Here is a 26,476-nt window from a genome sequence, read left to right as displayed (position 1 = left end):
TGTACGAAGCAAGATCATGCTCATGGGTTCAATTTAGGGCACAGTGTTTTTGGACTTCCTCATGCATCTGAGCTTCGTCGTGCTATCCTTATGACAAAGGAATGTAAAACTGGCAGGGATTGAATCCAAAGGAGAATGAAAAAATATCTCACTTATCTTCTCTGTATACATTTACGATACGTAGCGTAGCCTACCGTGAGAGACTTCTTCCGCAAGGTATCATGATAAAGAACTGATTCGGGAAGCTATACCTCATGACAAACTTCTCCAAACGCTGGGAGCACTGATTCTTATGATGCATTCAACTTGATCTACACAGCCGTGCGGCTCTCAACACGGTGGCCTATCCGTCAGAGTGCTGTCAACCACTCCATAATTTGCCGCTGAAACGCGAAAGACTCCATTCATTCGAATTAGCTTAGCAGCGTCTCCTTCCGACGAGCGCTTGCACTGCTACCGACGCCACTTTGAAGAAATTGGCTCGACCCTGGTTTTGCACGGGTGCCCTGCTTTCGAACGAACGAAAGGCGGAGCTAACGAAACGGCGTCAACGGTACCGGCCAACGAAAGGGCGAGACCTCGGTCTCAATTGATATCGAATACTGACAAGCCGAGGTTCGGTTTTCGTGACCGATCGGCAGAGCTACCAGAACGATCCATGCGAATAATGTTTTGCAGCCTCTTCCTCCGACGAGAGTCTTGCAGGCCAAGCAATTGTGATTTGCCCATCGAAAAATACTTCCATGGCACAACTTGAAATCAAAAAACTTTCAGAAACGACGATTCGAATTTTTGACTCACTTCTATATTTTTGTGATTATTTCGAATATCGCGAATCTTTCTTCATGTGTTGATACCAATGGATTAGTTTTGTATGCTGCAGCAACAAAACTTTAAAAAATTGACAAATTCATGAATTTTAAAGAATTTTTCGAAAAATCATTAAATTTTGAAAGCTATGTAGCTTTTGGTGACTTGGGTCTTTGTCAGGTAAACTTTATACCGGTTTCCGTGCTTTGCCATAAAAATGTCAAAGACGAAATATTGTGAGTTGTGCCAGTATTGCACGATTTATTTCGACTCAACGTTCTCTTGTGTAAAATGAAACCATTTGTTTTCAATAATGCGCCTTCCCAATCACAACCAGCAACAAAATCGAAATCAGAATCTAGAGAAAATTTCATTTCAATGCCAAAGTCAGCCGCTCAAATGATTGGAGACAAAGAATTTCTATTGTCGTCAAGCGATTACGATTCGCACTTTGAAGAAATTTGTCCCTACTTTACCTTTTCTTGTGTAGGACAGATATTCAGAAAAGAAACGATTTTCAATCCAGAATATGATTTTTAATAACCAAACGAATAAGAAAATTATTTTGAGCTTTTTAGTGGAATGTTTTCACCTGTCATAAGACGAGTTTATACCATCCCATTGAATTCCACCACTTAATTGTATCTTGACAGATACGTATTTCGACCTCAACAGTAAGGCCGTCTTCAGTGTCTCGTACTTGACTCGACTTTAGGTCAGACGGCCTTACTGTTGAGGTCGAAATACGTATCTGTCAAGATACAATTAAGTGGTGGAATTCAATGGGATTGTATAAACTCGTCTTATGACAGGTGAACCAAACGAAACCAAACGGCAGGTTAGGGACAAAAGGTCGAAAGGATAAAAGGTCGAAAGACAAATGGTCGAAAAGGACGAAAGGGACAAAAGATCGAAAATACATAACGTCGAAAGGTCAAAACGTCGAACGAGACAAAAGGTCGAAAGAAACAAAAAAATAATAAGATCGAAAAAGACAAAAGGTTGAAATAGACAAGAAACTGAGACGGAGAGAACCAATCTCGCACCTCAGTTGCCCTTTGCAGTTAGCAAATTGTTTTTTCACAATTTTTAACAATTAAATAAAATTCATTCAATGAGTACTAATAGATGGGTGTTTGAGTTTTCTGAATGTCACTTCGATCTGTCAAAATTGTGCACGCCGCACATCAAATACACCGGCGTGTATTATACGCCGGTGTATTTTCAATGCGTGCGCCTGCGTGGCTGCGGCGTGCACTATTTTGACAGATCGAAGTGACATTCAGAAAATTTAGATATTCATGTATTATTTGCACTCATCGGATGAATTTTATACAATTGTTTACAAATAGTGAAAATTAAAAGAGCATTTTTTCTGCCAAGTGTACAGGACAACTCTGTCTCGCAAAATACAAGTTTTATTCATTTCCTATCAACAATCTTGTTATCTCTATCAGAACTATCAAGTTATTCATAATATTGTTTCATAGTAATTACTCCTGCTTTGAAAATTGCTCATTCTTCAATTTTGATTGATGAGATGCGTGTGTTATTTCTGCTTGAAGTTAAATGCATTTCATAAATTCTTTTGGAATACACCCAATACATTGTATACATTGTTATCCACTTGTTCTTGATAGACCTTTTGTCCCTTTCGACCTTTTGTCCTTTTCGACATTTTCTTCTTTTGCACCTTTTGTTCCGTTCGACCTTCTGTGCCTTTCAACCTTCTGTCCCTTTCGACATTTTGTCCTTTCGACCTTTTGTCATAGATTCATCGTTCTCTTTGCTGGTGATTGAACTGTAGATGAAAATCTAGACCGTCAGTTGAACGATTTTGATGACTGTGTTTGTGATTCACGTACGCGATTGGATGGTTCACCATCTGTTCACAGTGCTTGTCAAAATCCAATATTTCAATAGTTCAGCACCTTCAACCCATTGTTTTCAAAAGTTTGACAAAATCTTAACGCGATGCTAGACTGGGCACAACACTATGGTTCTTACAAACGAAAAAGGATTTTTTTAAATATACATTTTTGTCGACCGGTTTCAGGCTCGATGTTGCCCATCTACAGGACGTGGTCCAACTGGTTCCAAATGGGGACGATTACACATTTGTACTTGGCACAGTACACGTCAAAAAGAGTTGGCCTTCACATTAAAATTTGCCCCCCGAATCTGGAGACGTTATGTGGATGACATCTTCGCAATAGTAAAAGAGCGCTACCTTCCACAGACACTCGATTTGTTCAACTGCAAACTCACAACAATCAAGTTCGCTGTTGAGAAGGAACATGAAGGAAATCTTCCTTTTCTGGATCTTTTAATAACCAGAAAAGTGGACAACACACTGAAATTTGGCATTTACCATAAACCCACATCTATACTGATCGGTATATCGTATCGGAATCAAACCATTTTGGTGCACAAAAACAAGTAGCTTTTCAATTGATGGCGCACCGGTTGTTCAGCATACCAATGGAGAAGATGGATTTTGAAGCAACTAGGTTGAATGGATACGATGACGAATTCGTTTGTAAAATTCTCAAAAAACACGAAATGAAAAAGCACCGTCAGAACGCCACTAAACTTCAGCCCGAAAAGGAAGAGGTTAGAAGAACTAGCTTACCCTTCTACCCGAAGGTGACAAACGCTGTTCAGGCCAGAGTGTATGTAATTAAAAGTGGTGACACTGTCAGAATTGGAACAAAATTCATTTGTCATTTCCATACAAAATCGTGTTCCAAACGAGCAGGAGACCTGTCAAATGCGGCACATGTCGCCACTCTTAATTACATACACTCTGATTCAGGCTACCCTAAAGCAGCATGGATGGTTTCCAGGCAGTCTATAACAGTGGGAACACTTTGAAGGATCGTTTATGTGCTCTAAAAGATACGATTCCGAGGCAAGAAATGTCTGGCATATACGAAATCTCATGCCAAGACTGCCCTGCAGCGTATATTGGTCAAACACGCAGAAAACTGAAGGTTCGTTTAAAAGAGCATAAAAACGTAGTTAACAACGACAGGTTCCATGACTCGAGCGTGGCAGCAGACCAGAACCACACTATAGATTGGACGCAAGTCGAGCTAGTAAAATGCGTTCGTAAGTAACTTAATGCCAACTTAATGCCTGGGAGTCCTTGTACATTGCCAACGCTGAACAGCCGCTAATCAACGAAGATGAAGCGCCAATATTATCATCCCTTTTCCACTTGACAAAACAAGAAATAATGTGAATGCCATCTCTTTTTGACGTGTACTGTGCCAAGTACAAAAGTATAATCATCCCCATTTGTAACCAGTTGGACCACGTCCTGTAGATAAGCAACAACGAGCCCGAAACCGGTCGACAAAAAGGTAAAATTAAAAAAAACTTTTTTCATTTGTAAGAACCATATGTGTTAGGGGGGTCCCGTAGCGTAGTTGGCTACACGTTCGCCTTTCAAGCGAATGGTCATGGGTTCGATTCCCAGCCCCTCCACCAAAACCCTCGTCAGTCGCCGGATGCGCAGCCTATGCGGTGGCGTATTGGGGTGCACGTCTCACCGTCACGGCTACCTGATGACGACTGACAACTTGTTCTTCTCGGAGGCATTCCTCCAACGTTACCCGGATAAATGGCAACCGGACAATGCAACGATCATTGGATACACGACATGGACAAAAACGAACACAAGGGACTCACGACGAGATGGACCAGCAACGACAACAACAATGAATAATGGAAAAATCTAAAAATAGATTCTGTGTGGATTCTGGCTGCAGAATACCACAGTAGATCTCGGCACAGTAGCGGTTAAGCAGGGATGCCAGGTGATTTTTTTAAATGTCTTCACAGTCGAGTAAAAATGTCTTCAAATGTCTTCAATATTAAAATTATGATTATTAGCCTGAAATTTTAAAATCCAATTATTGCGGATCTCTTAAAAATTTCCATTTTGCGGATTCCGCAAAATTCTACCGCAGCTGTCAAAGTTCTACCGCCAGCCTGCAAATCTTCAATACACTAAAACTAAAACCTGGTAATTGGCGTTGTCATCGTAGAATGTCATGCCAAATAGCAGAGAAAAAGTATGAAGTGACAGCTGCGGTAGTTTGAAAATTGAACCGGAAAAAGGAAAGTTTTCTCTGGAACAGCAATAAGTTTGTAAATTTAATCATCTTGTTTTATAGATGTGGAAAGTTTTTTAACATTCAAATTGTCAGAATTTAAAAGAACATGCTTCCATCGAATTCTTTAACTGAATTTCCACGTGGAATACTTCCAAACTTATTTTATTTACCTTGATTTACCTATTTTATTTACTTAAACAAACTTCTAAAGGATTTTCTGATGGAACTTTTGAATAAATTCCTAATGGAACTTTTGGAGGAATTTCTGAAGGACCTTCTGGAAGACTCCTGGAGTATTTTTTTTTGGAGGAATTCCAAAGGAGTTTTTGAAGATTTTTTGAGGAACTTCAGGAAATCCTGGATGAACTTAAGAAGAAATTCCTATAGAAACATCAGGATGAGTTTCGGAGGTATTTTCTGGAGAAATTCCTACAAGATTTTCCTGGTGAATTCCTGTATGATATTCCTGAGTAATTACTGAATGAATTTTCTGTGGAATTCCTGAAAAAAAATCTGAAGAAACTTCCGGAGGAAATCCTGGAGGAAGTTCAGGATGGATTCTTAAGAACTGGATGAATACTTAAGAACATGGAACTTCCTCAGGTATTGCTGCAGAAACTTCCGAAAGAAATGCAAGAGGAAATAACAAAGAAATTCCAGAGAACTCTTGAAGTAGTCATTCTTGGAGAAACTTTCGGCAATATTCTTGGAGAATCTTCCAAAGAAATTTATTGAGGAACGTTCGGAAGAATTCCTGGAAGAACGTCTGGAGAAATTCGTGAAGAAATTACCAGAGGAAATTCTGGAGGAATTTTGGCTCAGCTTCCGAAGGAATTCTTGGATGAAGTTTCGCAGGAATCTCTGGACGAACTTACTTTAATCTTCTCCGTAAGAGCCTGGAGGAATTTCTGGACGATTTTTCGGAAAAATCCTTGAAACTTCCGGACAAATTCCTGGAGGAACTTCAGGAGGTATTTCAAAAAGAATTCCAGAACGATTTTTTTAGAAATTCATAGAGGAATTCTCAGGATCTGTCTTATTTGGAGAATTAAAATTAAAAGTGACAGTTCGAAAATAAAAAAAAAATCTCCCGGTCATAAGAATGGCTGGTGCTACCCAGCAATTCCAATAGGAGATCGATGATTTTTTTTTCGATATCTGTCAGAAGCAATCTTGCTCTGCTAGCATGATTATTCGATAATTATTGGAATGTTAGTTTAAGTTTAATTTCAGTTTAATTCTTCAAATGAGACAGCCCCTTAGAGAAAATCCTTGAAAGTTCAAAGATATTTCTAGAAGAATTACCATAGAAATCCTATTATCCTAAATCCTAAATCCAATAAATTTAACTACAGTGAGGAAAGAATTTTCTACTGAGTCTTTAATTGAAATTTCACCGGATTTTTTTTAAATTTCTTTCAAGAAGATTTTAAAAATTTACCGTGGAAATTCTGTGAAATATTCATTCAAGAACGATTTCAATTTGTTGCCGACATTCGTAAGGGTTTTCTTTAGAAATTGATTGGGGCAATTTTCTTGGGAAAATTAAAATTGTGGGAGTGCAGAAGATTTTCACGCATGAGCTTAGGAAAAAAACTTTTGGAGGATTTTCTATATTTCTCCATACAGAAATTATTATAAATGTCCACGATTGTACTGAATTTTTCAATTTCTATTCTCTTTAATTTAGACGAGAAGTTCCTCATAATTTTCATCATAAATCATCCTTATTTTATACAGAAAATTCTTCTAAGTTCTCACTGAAAATTCTTTCAAAAATCCACGGGAAATTCAAAGAGTTTCACGAAATCTGTTCTCATTCGCTATGGGTCTTCTTCAATGGCTCTACATTCCAACTGGAACTTGGCCAGTCGAGAATGTTTCCAACCCGAAAATATCCTAGACCAGACCGAAAAGCAAACTCGCCATCTCCGGATTGGCAATCCTACGCCTTTGCTCGCAAGGCTACTGGAGACCCCCATTCTCTATGGGTATTCAGAGGAATGTCATATTGAAATGACGAATAGATCACATGAATTCAGAAGAAATTTTAAAAAAATTGGATCTAGCTCAACCGTTGAATAGATTAAATCAAGTGATAGAAGAATTCAGTCTATCTTTGTCGCTTGAAATAAATTAGATCGGTCATTGCGTTCCGAAGTAATGATCGAAATACCTTTTAAAGACACGTTAAAAACGCCGCCACCGCTGAACGAACGCTGCCTTCAAGAGTTTCCTCAATAGCACACTACTTAAACACAGAGAAACAGACGTCTCACTTAGAACAAAATGCAATCAAAATCATCGTCACGAAAACATTGTCCCCCAATGCTAAAATCCCGGTGAGTGGCCAATCGGCAACCAGATGGCCGTAGTGTGCAAACGTCAAACACAAGCAAAATCGATGAAAGCGCCATCGGTGGCCGATTGACCACCTACAAAAAGTTAAATACCCCGTTAAAAAGGTGTACGATGGAATATATGTTAAGTGAGACGTCTGTTTCTCTGTGACTTAAAGTTAAGTGCGCTTGTCGTTTTAAATGCGTTGCAGTTATCAACCGGCTAGTGTAAATCTGTGTAAATATATTTTTATGTTTGAGATTTTAATCCCGGGACAAAGACTATTATAACTTTTGTAACATTCCTATGATTTGCATATAAGAGTCGCAGAATTTATAAGTAAGCAATAAAATTGTATTTTTTATTCGCTGGCTTATTGATTGTCTTCAAATATCTTCAAATAAGTCTTCAAATATTATGAAAAGTCTTCAAAATGTCTTCATGAAATAAATCGCAGAGTTTCAAATGTCTTCAAATTGAAGACATGTCTTCAAATCTGGCATCTCTGCGGTTAAGTAACACAGAGTGTCTATAAAAAAAATAAAGGAATAAAAAAAATAAAACCATGTGTGTTGTATCCAGTCTCGCGTCGCGTTTTGTGTATGCTTAAGGCTCCCCCAGACCTAAGTGATTTTATCGCCGCGACGGCGACAACTAGTCGCCGCGATTCTATCGTTTGGTCGCTGTCGGCAATGTTCTATTTACGCTTCCATACCAACGGTGACAGAATCGCTGTCGCCAAGCGATAGAATCGCGTCGCGTGTGTTTGGGGGAACCTTTAAAGAGCACGTCGATCGATTGATACCAAAATCCCCAAAATCAGTTGAAAGCCCGTACTTCCTGACCACTTTTCGTGATGGTCTCAAATTTAAATCTGGGGAATGGGGGAAAAGTGATAAGATCGTTTAAATTGTTCAAATTTCGTCCATATAAAAGTGGCCTGCTATTCATCATTTCACCGTGGGTTATATAATGTAGGTGTGGTCGAACATCAATCTGAGGTTAGTTTAGGGAAACTTATGAGCTAACAATTATTTTGGGTATAAACATGTACATTTGAGAATTTTCTGAGATATTTTTTTTTATTTCGATTTCGAGACATTGTAAAATCAAATCCGGGTCAATATGACCCGAACACCTTGAGTGTGATTTTTTTTGAGCCCCTCAGGAATGTCCTGCAATGTAGGTCAACGTTTAGTAATATAGGTTTTAGCGAAACAGGAAAATCCCATCCAATTTGGTTTGTTTCAACCAAACACTGTTGGGCATTTTAAAATTGTGATTCAGGTCATATTGGCCCGAACACTTTGGGCCTTGCTGATTATATCAAAACTACTCCGGGCGTATATCAGACCGTGCTTTCGTGCTGTGCGGTTCTTTCTCTCTTTGCGGAAGGAAGTTTTTAATACTACCCGAAGCTATTTTAATTTCAACGGTGCTTCTTAGCGCTATTTGTACCCACTGATCCCGTTACGATCTTTGCAAGGACCCGTGCCTTCGTTTTACGTTGGACCCGTTTGCGGAAGTAAAATTCCGACAAGCGGTGGTAATCCTGCAGGGACACCGTTCTGGGAAAAACCTCTTAGAAGGTCACGTCTCCACGCTCAGCAATGAGTATTAATAAAAACAAGAGGAAGGGGAGTCTCTGAATTCTCCACTTCCTTCAAAGAAACAAGGTTTCAAGACCGTCCTGCCCAAGCGCGGAAAAATAGAAGGAAGCTGGAGAATTCAGATATTCCTTCTAACTCTAATATCGGAAATAATTCTTCTCCAATCGAACTGGGCAATCAGTTCGCTTTGATTAATGATGAAATTGAGCAAATCGAATCTAACTCTAGCCCAGGTGATTCGATTCATGCGAAAAAGCAAAGGATTCCGCCAATTGTGGTATATGTTGCCGAGTTTTCTAGCTTCCGGAATGAGATTTTGAGTAACCTTCAGGGGATCAAGGTTTCATTTCAGATTGCTAGGAAGGGTGACTGCCGCGTTTTGCCGGGATCCTTTGACGATCGCAAACGTCTTCTTCAGTATTTAACTGAGAAGCACCATAAATTCTTCACATACGACGACAAAACTGAGCGATTGTTCAAAGTCGTCTTGAAAGGTCTCCCCAGTGATGACAAATCACTGGATGAGATTAAAATTGAAATTTCTCAATTACTTGGATTTTCACCAGTCCAAGTAATTAAGATGAAAGAAATCTCACTCTGCACTATGGGGGATCCCCATACAAGCGAGCGGTCAAAATAAAATTGGACTTTTAAAGTGATTTTCCACTTAGTTTTAGCTGTGTATGGTCGAAATAGCATGAATATACAATTTCAACCCCCCTTTGGGGATCGTCTATGAATTACGTAATAATTTTTTCATAGGTTCGATTAACGTGACAAAGCAAACCTATTTGGGAAGTTGAAATTTCGTGCGTTTTCTTAAGGAGAAGGAAGGGGCTGTACAAAACTAAGTTCAGCAATTTATGGACATTATGGCGGCGATCATGTTAAATGACATTAATTTCATGACATTCCGTGATATTTTTTGTTCTCACTCTCATGCCTCACAATTTGTATTTAGGACGATTTGTTTGACCCTGTACTAGGATCTGAAGGATCATAAAGCATTAAATGTTAATCAAATAATTAGAATTGAAAATAACTTTTGACAAAGGGTATTAGCAATTTCGAAATCGTAAACCCATGTCAGTATTATGTGCAAAAGTTATTCAAAAAATGAGATTAATATATTCTCAAAAAATGTGGACATTCATTGTGGAATGTAAGAATGCTCCATTCTTCCGAAAAGCAAAATTCTTTTAATTTAAATAACAACACTATTTGAATTACTTTTGATTTGTTTTCATGATTTCTACAAGTTATATACAGCATCATTCTTTTTCTGTGTCAAGGTTTAAGTCTTCAATGATATTTTCTTCAATTCCATCAACGATGGAAGATGAGATAAATTCATCTAAAGTATTAGAAGATAAAGAACTTTTGAAAATCTTCAAATATTACAAAATTACGCATGGCATAAGAATAACTAAGTGAAAAATTTTTTCCAACGTCTCCTCGTTATCCAAATCGAGCTTAAAATGGATCTGATTCATGTAAGGCACGAAGGAAAATGTCAACATTTGCCTCTCTTGATCATTTTCTTGCATTATGAGTTCTAAATTTCTTCAACTGTTTATATTGACTTTCCGCTGGTTGTTCAGCCAGTGAACCTCAAAGTGTAGATGAGTGAATAAATATTTCCCTACCATTAGCCAGACATTCATGAACACTAGCAGGAATTTCATACGCTCCGTTCTAACTAAGATATTGTTCGTCTTTACTTTTGCAATAAACATGTCGGGAATTATTGATTCCAGGAGATTTATAAATATTTACATATTATGAAATCTCATATTTAGTTCTCCATCAGTAGCTAATGAATAGCTCAGAAAATTAGGTTTAGAGAATGACTCAAACCACTCAAGCCCCAAACGCATTTCAGCGGAATGGCGACGGAAACGGTAAAATTTGACAGGAAATATATGAGCGAACTGTTAAATCCTTCCGTTACCGTTGTGCTGCATTGCATTGGGGGTTTTATTCATTTACTCCTTTGAAAAGTTAATTAAATGAGCTCAAATGGTTATAAATAAAGTCGAAGTTATTACCAATAAATGTATTTTGACCATACCCTTTGAGCGCATAGTTCAGTCTGACCCATTTTCAATAGGAAACGATGGGACTAGATTTCCCGTCGAATGAAACTTGTTGCGAGAAAATCGGACACAAATAAGTGTCTAAATGGCGATTGCGTTCTTTTGCGCACATACATACAGACGCGCATGCACACACATACAGACATCACCTCAATTCTTCGCGCTGAGTTAGTTGATATATACCACTAGGGGTCTCCGGGCCTTCTATCAAACATTCGTTTTTGGAATGAGCATTAACCTTGGAGTACGAGAGAGGCAAAACACGGTAAAAAACAAATGAAAAAAATCAGAGTGACTTAACTCTGTTAATTGCAAATACTGGCAAGAAATTCTTTCAGGACATTTTAGTCGAAGCTTTGTCCTTGATGTGTATCATAAAAGAACCTGGGGATTCCTGAGGAAAAAAGTTCTTCACTATCAAAGTTGAAAATAGCGTCGTTTTTGGAAAAAAATATTGCTTCCGCATTTTTTTTCATTTTTTTCACAGTGTAACCATTAGTTTTGCACACCATTTAAAAGCTTATACAATAACCTTTGTAATGATGTATTAACATTGAAGAAAAAACATTTAAAAAATATTTCAATAAATAGTTGAAAATAAAATATTTTTCAGAAAATTTGCTAACTTTTTACCCATTTCTGACTTTGCCACCTTATATCTTTGGAACTAGTGCACCTAGAGACTTCAAATTCAGAATTTCTCTTAATTAGAGTATTGACAATGGAGAGAAAATATTTTAAAATAATTCGGAAGACATGACATTTTCGATTAATGACCGCCTGAAATCCTATAGTGCTCTGGTACTTCCCAGAGGGCATTTCTCAAGAATTTTATTTAGTTCATTTTAACAAAAGTGAACTAAATAATATGAAAAGTTTGAAAAGGCCTGTATTATGTCCCATGTCCGTGTTACATGGGAACATTTCCGCAGGCCTGGGGAAATTTCAAAACCCTACCCAGTGCCGTAAGTGCCAAAAGTGGGGTCATGGAACCAAACATTGTCACATGGATGCTAAATGCATGATTTGTGGTGGAACCTCTCACGCCAAGGACGCATGTCCTGTGAGAGAAGATTCAATAAATTTAAGTGCGCAAACTGTGGGGGCAATCACAAATCCAATTTCTGGGAATGCCCTTCACGCAAAAGTTTTGAATTCCCGTGCAAAATTGATGACGGAAATTCCAATCGGATCCCAGATTCGACGGGTAGAAATTTTTCAAACGCTCAAATTTCGAAACCGGTTACCGGTCGAGCAATTCATACCCACCACAATTCACAAAAAAAAATTTGCCGCTCGTCAACGGGTAGCAAGCACTTCAGTAAATTCCAATTTTCGAATGTACCTACGTATGCAAACATCGCTGCTGGTAGACAAAATTTCTCTTCTCAAAATGAGGTTTATACCCATGTCCCAACGGAAAATAACGGTCATGTTGCCGATTCAGGTAGCATGACTGCTTCCGATTTTGATTTTTAACTGAACAATTGCATCACATGATTGATGCAATGTTCAAAGCAAATACCATTCCTGAAGCTGTTCAGGTTGGTATAAAGTACACACAAAAAATTGTTATCGGACTCCGTTTCAATGGATCCAAATAATTGTGTGAAAGTTCTAAATTGGAATGCCCGCTCTCTAAAGGGTAAGGAAGATGAATTATTCAACTTCCTTTCAGTTCATAATGTGCATATTGCCATTATAACTGAAACGTATTTAAAACCAGGACTCTCCATTAAAAGAGATCCAAACTATTTTATCTACAGAAGTGATCGTCTTGACAGCGCCTGTGGTGGGGTCGCCATTGTCATTAATAGACGTATCAAACATAAATTATTTTCTTCGTTTGAAACCAAAGTTTTGAAACCTTGGGAGTTTCTGTTGAAACAAATTTTGGACAATTTTCCTTCATTGCAGCCTACTTGCCTTTTCAATGCAATGGGCAGCAAAAGAATTTGTTGAAAGCTGATCTTCAAATTCTGACTCGCAACAAATCAAAATTCTTCGTAATTGGTGACTTCAATGCCAAACACCGTTCATGGAATAATGCTCAAAGCAATTCCAATGGTAAAATTTTATTTGAAGATTGTTCTGCGGGATATTATACTATTCAATATCCCAATGGACCAACTTGTTTTTCTTCCAGTCGAAATCCTTCTACAATTGATTTAGTTTTAACGGATTCAAGTCAGCTGTGTGGCCAATTGGTAACTCATGCTGACTTTGACTCTGATCACCTTCCTGTGACGTTTGAAATCTCACAAGAAGCCGTTTATAATCCAATCAGCTCTACTTTTAATTATCATAGAGCTGATTGGGATTTATATAAAACATATATCGATAGGAATTTTGATGTTGATATTCCTCTCGATACCAAAAGTGATATTGACAATGCGCTCGTATCTTTGACAAATTTAATTGTCGAAGCCAGAGGCATTGCAATTCCGAAATGTGAAGTTAAATTCAACTCCATTATTATTGACGACGATCTTCAGCTACTGATCCGTCTAAAAATGTGAGAAGAAGGCAATACCAAAGAACTCGCGATCCCGCGTTGAAAGTTATTTGGCGAGATTTGCAAAATGAAATTAAAAAACGTTTCGCTATTCTGAGAAATACCAACTTTGAGAATAATGTCTCGAAGTTGGATCCCAGTTCGAAACCCTTTTGGAAATTAACAAAAATTCTTAAAAAACCTCAAAAGCCAATTCCAGCGCTTAAAGAGGGAAATAAAATTTTATTAACAAATGGCGAAAAGGCTCAAAAACTTGCTCAGCAGTTCGAGAGTGCCCATAATTTTAGTCTAGGTCTCACTAGTCCAATTGAGGATCAGGTTACACGGAGCTTCGAAGACATTCTCAATCAAGATAATGTTTTTGATCCTTCGTTGGGAACTAATTTGGATGAAGTGAGATCTATTACTAGAAAATTTAAAAATATGAAAGCCCCGGGTGATGATGGTATTTTCTACATACTTATCAAAAAACTTCCTGAGAGCTCTTTATCTTTTTGGTTAATTTATTTAACAAATGTTTTCAATTGGCATACTTTCCAGATAAATGGAAAAACGCCAAAGTTGTTCCAATTTTGAAACCGGACAAAAATCCAACTGAGGCTTCTAGTTATCGTTCAATCAGTTTGCTTTCTTCATTAAGCAAACTCTTTGAAAAGATTCTTTTAAATAGAATGATGGTTTATATTAATGACAATTCTATTTTTGCTGATGAACAATTTGGTTTTCGCCATGGGCATTCAACCACTCATCAGTTATTAAGAGTTACGAACTTAATTCGGCTCAACAAATCTGAAGGATATTCGACTGGAGTTGCTCTTCTTGATATAGAGAAAGCATTTGACAGTGTTTGGCATGAAGGTTTGGTTGTAAAATTGATGAATTTTAATTTTCCTCTGTACATCATTAAACTGATCCAAAATTATTTATCAGATCGCTCGCTGCAGGTAAACTATCAGAATACTAAATCTGATAGATTACCTGTAAGGGCTGGTGTCCCCCAAGGCAGCATACTGGGGCCCATATTGTATAACATTTTACTTCTGACTTACCTGATTTACCACCAGGGTGTCAAAATCTTTGTTTGCAGATGACACGGGCCTCTCAGCCAAAGGGCGAAGCCTTCGTGTCATTTGTAGTAGATTGCAAAAAGTCTGGATATTTTCTCCACTTACTTGCAAAATGGAAAATTTCCTGAATGCTTCCAAAACTCAGCTTATAATTTTCCCACATAAGCCGAGAGCTTCTTATTTGAAACCTTCTAGCAGACATATTGTCACTATGAATGGGGTTCCAATTAATTGGTCTAGCGAAGCTAAATATTTAGGACTTCTGCTAGATCAAAATTAACTTTAAAAATCACATTGAAGGCCTTCAAGCCAAATGTAACAAATATATTAAGTGCCTATATCCACTTATAAACAGAAAATCAAAACTTTGTCTTAAGAACAAACTTTTGATTTACAAACAAATTTTTAGACCTGCCATGTTGTATGCTGTGCCAATATGGGCTAGTTGCTGCAATACCAGAAAGAAGGCACTCCAGAGGATTCAAAATAAAATTTTGAAAATGATTCTGAAGTTGCCTCCGTGGTATAGTACCAATGAACTTCATAGAATTTCTAATATTGAGACATTGCAACAAATGTCCAACAAAATAAGACAAAAATCGTTGCAATCTTCTATTGCAACGATTAACTCCTTGTACCCTTAGTATAAAATAGGTTAAGTTTAGTTTAAGTTGAAAACATTGTAATTCCTACATGGTTCAATTCAACCAGAGGAAAAATTCTAACTGCCAGAGGCAATTGAAATGTATTAATAATAACTAAAAGCGTAACATAGCAAATAAGGATGATAGTGTTAAGAAAACACGGAACACCTAGTCTATGAGATGAATGCATGTATTAGATAATTAGCAAATAAAATTAGTTAAAAAAAAAAAAAAAAAAAAAAACTCGGTCGTATATCAGTATTGATATGCCCAAAAAAAATCTGAAATATTGTATCTCATATACTACATCGATAAATTTTATGCCATTTAAAGAGTCATCGAACTCGCACGCATATTTAACCCGCATATTCATACGCCACTGATTGATTGCATAATTTGGTATACCGTTCAACGTGAACATTGTATTCGCATCGCAGCTCCTCATGGTGCTCTTGTTTCAACGAGCTCAATCAGATTTTGAGTTGTGAAGCTGGTTTGTTCTAAGCGGAATGATGTTTGCCATATGTTCTTAATCCGGTTGAAGAGAAAAAAATGTATGCATCGAAATTGAAACGTGCATAAGTAGGAAAATACACAAGCGGATGTTATTATGCCACAAATGAGATTTCCACGAGAAACGCCTAATAGATAGAAGGGATGTTCTTCTAGACTATGTAGGGATTCCGTTTAGTGCATTCAGTTCAACTGGTGTCAAGCTGATGAGTCCTCAGGATTAGACGTCTGTTCTAGATAGCTGATATCATTTATGGGTGTTCCCAGTTCCTGTATTCGTCACGTTTCAGATTGTCAACAAAACAACTCGAGAACTCATTAAAAATAACTTCAAGCAGGTCTACATATACTGTTGCAATGCTTTCTGTATCAGTTTTGCACATCACCATATGCGAAAACGTATTATCTAATAAAAGTTAATACGTAAAAAAAATCAAATTGTAGCGTCAGGTGACATTCGCTGAATGCGACTATTTCTAAACAGACAAACAGACGGACTACTTGTGACTTTGTTATTGTAAATTGCAAAGTAACAGTGAAAATTGAATTATTCCAAATTTAATACAAAAACAATTATTTACTAAGATTCGAAGCAACCGTTCCATTCCTGCTCGATAAAAACAACTTCACTCTTTGATTGCTTGTCTGTGGTTTATTTTAATTTATTCAAACAAACGATAACGATTCTGTTGTCGCTGTGTTATCTGCATACCTAGCGAAAACATATTCCGATACAGCTTGTACGTCGACGGACGATTTCATTTCGCAAAAGTCCAAAACTGGATTCGCATCTACAGAGGACCAAGCTTCTCAGCGTGTTTCAAGGTCAACGTTGTTGGCAAGATTTCCCATCACTAGATAGTTGGAGACATCGCTTTGGCTTGGACATATACCTTCCTAGCATGCCGTTATAATGCTCTAGATTTGTGGATGACCGTTTTGCAACAAGCTGAAATGATTTTTTTTATCATCATATCGTTACCGCTGTCTTCTACAGGCTTCAGTCTTGCGACAACGAACGACGATGTTGACGCGGTTTTTATCACCAATGAAATGGTAATATTCGAGGGCTTTTTGCTTTGTCTATAACTTTCAATGTGCAGATTTTAGAGATAAAATGAGTCATTTTCTTTTCCATTTGACATCGTCAAACGTTCGTTCAGGAATTATCAGAGTTAACAAGTGGTAGGATTTTTTCTTTATATCTTAAATTAGTTATTTTTTTAAGCATATAATTATACACACTTATTATACATAGTAATTAGCTTGTATCTAACCCTCTAGTACACTTTTTTCAATTCCTGGATTTGTAAATTTTCAATTCCTTTGTTGTAAATTCTTCACCTTTTAAAAAAAGTACTGGAAAGGCGATTCCTGAAGTGCATTACGACATTTGACAGTATGGGAATATAGCCGGTTGTAGGCCACCATGAATGATTTTTGAAACAGATGCGACAAATCAGAGCAATGTCTAACTTGTAGTTTGACAGCATTCATAATCAGAGCCAATATCGGAGCGTATTCACACAATCACATATATGGTTTCTAGGCGCAAAAAAAAATCGTAAAAATTTGTTTCTGTTTCAAATTTGTATTTAATTTTTTTTTATTCGAAGCAAAACATTAGAAAGATATAACAAGTGTTATGCTTTATTATTTAGTACATTAAGTGTACTCTGCGGTGTGATGTCGAATTCCAGTCTAATATTTGCGTCGTGTAAATTTGATGAACAAAAGAAAAATTTCTATCATTCGTGGTAGTGGTTCACTAAATGTACCTAAATGTAGGCCGCTGCAAACTCCACCCATTGCAATGGTTGCGATCGTCCCGTGCATTTGAAGTGTGGTGACATGACATTCAGCTATTTCACATGTAAGAATAATTTTCTTTTATTTTGCCGTTGAAATGTATTATTTTGTGTTTTTTCGCCTTTGAAGGCTGCTGAAATAATTAAACGATCTTTTTTCATCAATTTATAAGCATTTTACTTCATTTTTATTCCATTTCTAGCGGCCTTAAAACGTGGCCCACAACTGGGGATATTTTTTTGCCCAAAAATCGACGCTGCTTATAAGTAGCCGCACATTTTTAAAAGTTTCTTTTTAACAATAGAGTTAATTCGGAGAAAAGTTAGCTAAGGTCTGTAGCTTTCCATTGCTCCATAATGTTGACTTAAAAACCCAGATTAATCCACCTAGCGGTGATGGTGCCTTTCTCGTGCATTATAAAAATAGTATTTTGGTCATTACTCTTGAGCCCATAGTCCGATCTGGAAAATTTTCAATAGGAAACAATGGGAGAGTATTCTGCGTCGAATGCAACTTGATGCGAGTAAATCGGTTAAGGATAAGTGCCTGAAAAATGAGTGACATTTTTTTACTAAATTTTTCTATAAAAAGTTGTATTTTGGCCATAACTTCCAAGCCCATAGTCCGATCTGACCAATTTTCAATAGGAAACAATGGTAGTAGAGTATCCTGCGTCGAATTGCAAGTAAATCGGTTGAGGATAAGTACCTGAAAAATGAGTGACATTTTTTTACTCATTTTTTCTATAAAAAAAAAGTTGTATTTTGGCCATAACTTCCGAGCCCATAGTCCGATCTGACCAATTTTCAATAGGAAACAATGGTAGAGTATCCTGCGTCGAATGCAACTTGTTGCGAGTAAATCGGTTAAGGATAAGTACCTGAAAAATGAGTGACATTTTTTTTGGGTGGGTGCGCACAGACACACACACATACACACACACACACACACATACACACAGACATCACCTCAATTCGTCGAGCTGAGTCGATCGGTATATAACACTATGGGTCTCCGGGCCTTCTATAAAAAGTTTGTTTTTGGAACGATCATATAGCCTTTACGTATACTTAGAATACGAGAAAGGCAAAAAGTTATGAACGAAACAGGCAATCGCCCCATAACCGGAGACACTACCTTATTATTTGTATTAAATGGAACCAAATATGGTATGTGGAGATTTTTGAAGGCAAGACATGTATCTATGATGGTCGCATACAAATAAAACACAAATTTTGAAAATAATCATTACTTTGGCGAGACGAAGTTCGACGGGACTGCTAGTATTGTATAAATGTCTATGTGCCTGAAAAATATTTAATTAATTATCTTTCGCACAGGTGGTGTCAAATTAACAACTTTTTGACGTAAACTACGTCTAAGGGGAAGACTCAGATACAGGGTGTAAAACCAAAATTTCCAAATTCGAGACCGTCACGAAATTAGGATAGATTTCAAACGCTAATAGCGTCTTTATCTTTCGATGGATTTTCGACATTTGCTTATCAATCGATTCAGAAATTCTCCAGCAATTTGCCAATTCTATTGATACTATTGATTATCAACGTTAAACTATTGAAAATGTTACTTCTTTCCAAACCGGATGAAAAATTCAATTCCGTTCATAAATCCCCAACACGGACATCAGATTGCAGTAAGGTACAGGCCACTGCTTCGTTTTCCCTGTGTATAAAAAGCCCCGTGTTTTGCGTGTGCACGTCATTTTCATTCTGGATGTCACGGCGAGCGGACCAGGGCGTCCAGAAGCGGTCCCAGTGACAACGGCTGTCTCAGCGGTGTGGTGATACGGATGAAATTTTTTCGGTCGGTGGTGGTGGCGGTCGTGGAAGCAGCAGCACATCATTTTCATCCGTGTCCCATCTTCGGCGGATCTGGCAATCGACGGCGTTCGTTGAGCCGAATCATCGGATGGCGGTCGCGCAGCCCAGTGGCTGCTGTTAATAAGGCACATAAGTGGCAATTAATCGGTTCTTTTCAGGACCATCATTATATTTGGGAGGGTATGTGGAAATAATTTTCCTAAAGTGCAACCGTTAGGAACTGGAAAATTCTTCGGTGAAATTTTCTAGCGTAATTCGGAGTTGTATAATTTTAGTGATTGAGAATGTTGATATTAAACGAACTTTCTTCATAGAACAAAGCATAATTGTTTGGCATCGGTAGCGGAATCATAGCATTAGTGCCGGTCCGAGCATAGGCTGTCATCGGAAGATTGCTACAGCAATTTATTCACTAATGTGGCGTTTGCAACGATTTGGATGTTGTCGGCACAACATGAAATTTTCCCGCCAGACTCTAATTTTGTATTTTTCCTGTTGATGATTGAAAAAGAAATCGGTTCCGAAATGAACTTTATTCAAACCGCAACGCTAACGTCGGTAGTTGAATCCCAAGCAAGTATTGGAAGGAGACCATGCAAACAATTGATTCGCATTATGACTGAAAAAAATTGTATGGCGTCAGTATTGATGTTTGCTACAGATGATTTGACGTAAACTTCGTCTAAGGGGAATACTCAGATACATGGTTTAAAACGGAAATTTCCAAATTCGAGACTGTCACAAAAATTAGGATTGATTTCAAACGCTAATAGCGTCTTTATCTTATTTTCGTCATTTGCTTATAAATCGATTCGGAAAACCTTCAGCAATTTGCCAATACTATTGATACTATTGATTATCATTAATGCTTAATTTTTTTCTACAACAAATATGATTTTGAAAAAGTATCACCGGCGCGTGCTTACTCGCAATCTACATGCTGATACATTTACAGTTACATCAAACAACTGAAAACCGAAATACGCCACTCCATAATTACGAGGTGACAATGTTAGAAAGAGACAAAAGATAAGAAAAATAACACGGTGTGTAGTGTCTCCCCGAGTCACCTTGAGCCACTTTCATTGATGGTAGCCGATCGTTAGTACTTCATATCAAATATCATATCATATCATAACATATCACAGAATATTGTGACCAAATTTCATAAAATTTGGTCAACAAAAACCCCCCTGGCAATAATAGAACAAAACCTGCCAAAGCCGTCATTCCTCCTACATCATACAAGAAAATTTAAACTGAGCGCTGCTAATGTTAATGACGACGACCGCACGACCCACACCATCGCCGGGAATAAAATTTTCGGTAGCTCTGGCGATGCCGAAGGTGGTGCCACGGTCTGCTCTCCGCGACATCTCGAACGAAATGACTCGCGCGCGCGGAAGAGCTGCTTTCTTGTAATCAATAAAGTTGAACCTGTAGCCACGCCCCTTTGGGGGTGTGTGACGGTTACACAATATTTGCAGTCATACCGGACAACAAAGAGGCGGGACTAATGAGCCATCTTTATGGATTATAAGAAAACTGCTCTCCCACGCGCGCGTGACATTTCAGCACCTAAAAACTCATGGATGAGTTGAATCATCGTATATTTTCTGTATGTATGTAGAATCACGAGCGCGCGTAAAACGGAGAAGCTGCAAAAATGTTTTCGCATTGATGACTATCTACCAAAATTATAAGTCTTTCTTTGAATCGTGCTCTCGTGATTCTACTACCGACGGAAAACAATCTGCTATCACCAAGCAATTAAGTTTTACTTTGATCAAAATTCATCTCGCCTCAAGTTGTGACTTAAGAGCTACTTTCATTGATGGTAGCCAATCGTTAGTAAGGGAAATTACGGCTTTGGCAGGTTTTGTTCTATTATTGTCAGGGGGTTTTCTGTAACTAATTATGCTCAAATTTGGCCTAAACATTCTTTGCATATCAAAGAATATTGTGGCCAAATTTCATAAAACGATGATACTTTTATGCCCAGGGAAGTCAAGACAATTTCCAATCCGAAAATTGCCTAGACCGGCACCGGGAATCGAACCCAGCCACCCTCAGCATGGTCTTGCTTTGTAGCCGCGCGTCTAAGGAGGCCCCCCGGATACAGGGTGCAAAATGAAAATTTCCAAATTGGGGACCGTCACGAAATCATGTAAGATTTCAAACGGTAATGAAGACTTTATCTTTCGACGATTTTCGAGATTTTGTTATTAATAGATTCGGAATCTTTCCACCAATATGCTAATTGTATTAAAACTATTCAATATCAAGGGCAAACTATTGAAAATGTTATTTCTTTCCAAACCGGGTGAAAAATTCAAAAATAATCAATCACGTTCGTCAGATTGCAGTAACAACCCAACACGGACATCAGATTGCAGTAAGGTACGGGCCTTTTGATCCACTGCTTCGTTTTTCCTGTGTATATAAAGCCCCGTGTTTCGCGTGCGTACGTCATTTTCATTCAGGAAAGCGGACCAAGGCGTCCAGAAGCGGTCCTAGCGACAACGGCTGTGGTGGTGCGGATGAAAATGTTTCGTTCGATAGTGGTGGCGGTCATGGCAACAGCAGTACATCTTTACATCCGTGTTACAAGCAGCATTTTTGGATCTGGCCATTAACGGCGTGTGTAGAGCCGAATCATCAGATGGTTGTCGCGCAGTCCAGTAGTTGTTGTTGGTGAGGCATATAATTGGGAATGAATCGGATCTTTTCAGAACCACCATTATGTTTGGGAGGAAGGTTAAGTTGAAATAATTTGTCTATAGTGCAACCGCTAGGAACTAGAAAATTTTTCAGTGAAATATTCTAGCGTGATTCTGAGCTCAATTATATGATGTTTGTCTAGCACTTAACTACTCTTCTTGCTGTGGATTTAATTTTGAACAATGATTCAGTGATTGATAAGTGATTGAGAAAGTTGATATAAGACGAATTTTTTTCATAGAACAAAGCATAATTGTTTGGTATCGGTAGCGGAATCATAGCATTACTGCCAGTCCGAGCGCGCGTCAGAAGGAGAAGCTGCAAATATGTATTCGCATGGATGGAAATAAAACCTTAAACAACCAGCAGGCTACCTACTAGAATTATAATCTTGATGGGAAATTTCACTTGACTGTTACTGCTATCCACGCGAATAATTATCGACGGCGTCTTTTTATAACGCGCGCTTGTGATTCTGCTACCGATGGAAAACAATCTGCCATCACCAAGCAATTAAATTTTACTTTGAACAAAATTCATCTCGCCTCAAGTTGTGACTTAAGAGCTACTTTCTCTGATGGTAGCTAATCATTAGTACTTCAGACAAGAAAATTTAATCTGAGCGCGAACGACCACATGAACCACACAATCGAGAATGAGAATGAAATTTTCGGTAGCAGCTCCGCCGAAGCCGATGGTGGGACTACGATCTGCTTTTCGCGACAACTCGAACGAAATGGCTCGCGCGCGCGGAAGAGCTGCTTTCTTGTAATCAATAAAGTTAAACCTGTAGTCACGCCCCTCTAGTAAATGTGTGACGGGTAGACAATATTTGCAGTCATACCGGACAACAAAGAGGCGGGACTAATGGGCCATCTTTATTGATTATAAGAACACTGTTTCCCCCGCGCGCGTGGCATTTAATTTGAAATATCGCGGAGAGCGGTCCCATCATCGGTAGAGATGTCGCAAATTAATCGATTACTTCGATTAATCAATTATTTGTTGTGATAATCGATTAATTTTTAAATCGATTATTTTCCAACGATTAATCGATTCAATAATCGACAAGAATCGAGAGTAATCGATTAATCGGGATTCTACGACAACTATTAGATTTCGATTACTTCAATTAATCGATTCATCGTTATGATAATCGATTAATTTTGATTCGATTACTACTCAACGATGAATCGATTCAATAATCGTCAAGAATCGAGAGTAATCGATTAGTTACAAAAGGAAGATTGAGGCAAGGCGAACTTTTTTCAAAGTGCAAATTAACCGCTTGGGGACGCCATAAAGTTGCCTGGCGTCCGTAGCAGAATCACGAGCGCGCTTCGGAGGGAGATGCTACAAATATGTATTCACATGGATGGCTTCAGTGGCAGTCAAGTTTAATTCTTTCAAGATTCTTATTTGGTTTTGTTATTCCAGCCTATGGCGTGGGTCGTGTGGTCGTTAGTGATTCGAAATATGCATTATTGGGAATTAATCGATTCTCATGGACACCATTTTAAACATAGGAAGATTGAGGCGAGACGAATTTGTTTGTTGTACGTTGCCGTTCGTAGCAGAATAACGAGCGCGTATTGTAGAGAGCTGCTGCAAATATGTATTCTTGCACTGGCACTAGATTCTTCATTTCACCAAACCGTTTTACGTAGTTTACGTCTGGCGGTCGTGTCTTGTACACAACCCTTATGATTTTTCAATTTGACAAGAATAATGCCTACAAGTGTTTTGCCTGTTTCTGATGACAATTGTTTTGTGGTATCTGACAAATATTGACACAAAATAGTACACTTGTTATATCAGGACGAACACCTTCTGTTACACTTTTTTGTTGAAAAAAACAATCCATATTCTGGGTGAACTTTTGTCAAACCTGATTCCATCGTATCTTTCCGTCGGTGTAAATGATAACCGTCCTTTCCTCGCAAATTAATTAAACAAGTCATCGGACGACAGTAGCTAATGTTCTTCTTGACAAAGCTACTGGATCGCTCGTTCGTTTGTTCACGGTTTCACTAGAAAAAGGTAATAATTGACAGCATCATATACGTGTACGAATATCACATAAGACGTCAGTCAGTAGTAGCAGCAGCAGCAGTCATAAATTACCAACTAAGCAACGTCTTCAATGATAATGATGCGTTGTTTTCTGTCACTTTTTGCTCTGTTTATCTCTTCTTGCTCTGCGGTATCACAATTATTCACTATTCATCATAAATCACACAATAAGCACAATGACCAGAACAGCTCAGTAACGATGGCCTCCACCATTTCTTCACGTCACTACACCACTATCCTAGTCGATGTATACCTGCTGATGATAAGAGAGAAACACAATGATCTCCATTTGAACAACGGAATCGTTTCTTCAAAGATTGTAACCCTTTTTATCTCATCATGAACCGCTCATATTTTCGCACTGCAGTAGCTAATTATCACACCATCATTTCGATATCATTATTCCACCCACTCATAGTGGCATGGGTGTCCTTTCACCTTCATACACAAAACACACGTGCGCGTGACGAATTCGTTATCAGGAAAACTAAATTCGCGCGCACCGATCGCGCCTTCAGTTGTTGCCGCTATACGTAGTCGACGAAATGTTCCGAAAACCGATCTCACTCACTGGTATACAGATGACGGGGAGCGTGCGCGCGTGTTCTCTCCAGTGCGGGTTGCTTGGAACTGTGAAAACACCGCCGAGTACCCGAATGCGATAGCCGGCAGGCGAAAAACGGCCCGTCTAGGTGAGCTAAAGAACGTTTCTTTTTTGATTTTTTTGTTGTTGGCTGTTTTTCGTTTGTGAAACATAGTGGCGGACTATCAAACATAAGTCGGACGAATCTGAAGTATTGTTTTTAAAATTTGTAGTCTAGATAAGTTATGAAAATTTTAACATCTACAACCAAAACAACAAACTATATACTGCAATAAAGAATACACAAGTAGGGGAAATGACGGCTTTGGCAGGTTTTGTTCTATTATTGGCAGGGGGGTTTTCTATAACCAATTATGCTCAAATTTGGCCTTAACATTCTTTGCATATCAAAGAATACTGTGGCCAAATTTCAAAAAATTTGATCAACAAAAAACCCCCTGACAATAATAGAACAAAACCTGCCAAAGCCGTCATTCCCCCTACATGAATTATCGGCATCCAGGAAATCATATTAGTTGCGGATCTGGAGAAGACTTACGGTGCATGATTATTTCTGGATGACCTCCAAAACTTTGGCTCTTTGGTCAGTTTTCGACAGAAAAAAATGTTTCTAAATTTATGATCCAAAAATGGTTGTTCTTCGGTTTTCTTGGAAAGACGAAAAAAAAACTACTTCTTCCTTACCAAGAAAACTGGTTCCCATAAATACCGTATTAAAATTTTCATTCACGGCACGGCAAATGCTGGGTAAAGCGTACCATTGGTACTTCGCGTACCTGAAGGAATAAAATAGATCCCATCTCTCGGCCCTTAGCCTCTTACCAAGCAACTCCTATAGGATATATCCCTACCTCCCAGTGGTGCTGGCCGGGATACGAGCAACCTTAGGGAAGATCGGGTAACCAACCCCAGTGGGAACTAAGGTCGTTTTCTGGCAGGGAAGGGGGGGGGGTTTGCTCCTCTCCGGAGGTGCAAATCTTATTGAGCGTCTGTTCTCCACTCCATGTCCGGATCGGCTCACAAAAGCATCTGTTTTCCATGTTAGGGGCGGCTGATCATCGTCCGAGTGCCAACGAGGGACTCTAAGTGAAACTGTACACCATGGTCCACCGGGAATAAGGAGGAATGGCCCTCCGGAAATTTAGGGGTTTGGTGGCAGGCCCTGCAAGCGAGTCTCATTCCGACTGACTTCCAGTGCGGTTGGTTTTTGCGTTCTACTTTTGTGCGATGACTAGCGATTGGAAACTCGGTCCGTGGAACTGTAAATCTCTCAACTTCATCGGAAGCACACGCATACTCGCTGTTGGAAGGGATCAATGGTGCGAACGTTTAGAGGTAATCATACCATCTACCAGAGCTGAGGCAACACACACGAGCTGGGAACAGCTTTCATAGTGATGGGCGATATGCAAAGGCGCGTGATCGGGTGGTGGCAGATCAATGAGAGGATGTGCAGGTTGAGGATCAAAGGCCGGTTCTTCAACTTCAGCATAATCAACGTCCATAGCCCACAATCCGGAAGCACTGATGATGATAAGACCGTATTCTAGGCGCAGCTGGAACGTGAGTACGACAGCTGCCCAAGCCACGACGTCAAAATCATCATAGGAGATTTGAATGCTCAGGTTTATCAAGAGTAGGAGTTTATACCGACTATTGGGATGTTCAGCGCTCACCGGCTGACGAACGAAAACGGCCTACGACTAATTGAT

The 26,476-nt window shown here is 38.6% G+C and overlaps 1 protein-coding gene across 6 annotated transcripts in view; it reads right to left on the bottom strand.

Annotated features, from left to right (window-relative positions):
• LOC134227073 (uncharacterized) overlaps positions 1–24,825 on the bottom strand; it is a 130,200-nt gene extending 105,375 nt beyond the window's left edge. Inside the window, exons 1-2 of one of the 6 annotated variants that reach the window (XM_062708309.1) lie at positions 24,599–24,809; positions 24,212–24,416 (exon numbers count right to left, since the gene is read on the bottom strand). The gene's annotated coding sequence lies outside the window, so the exon portion shown is untranslated. Of the gene's footprint in view, positions 1–24,211 lie in introns of all 6 variants that reach the window. The other 5 variants (XM_062708310.1, XM_062708313.1, XM_062708307.1 and 2 more) reach the window with 5 other exon arrangements.
• Positions 24,826–26,476: the final 1,651 nt, after the last annotated feature.

Source organism: Armigeres subalbatus, chromosome 3 (assembly GCF_024139115.2).
Source record: "Armigeres subalbatus isolate Guangzhou_Male chromosome 3, GZ_Asu_2, whole genome shotgun sequence".
NCBI lineage: Eukaryota > Metazoa > Arthropoda > Insecta > Diptera > Culicidae > Armigeres > Armigeres subalbatus.
This window is presented reverse-complemented; position numbering and strand designations above follow the sequence as displayed.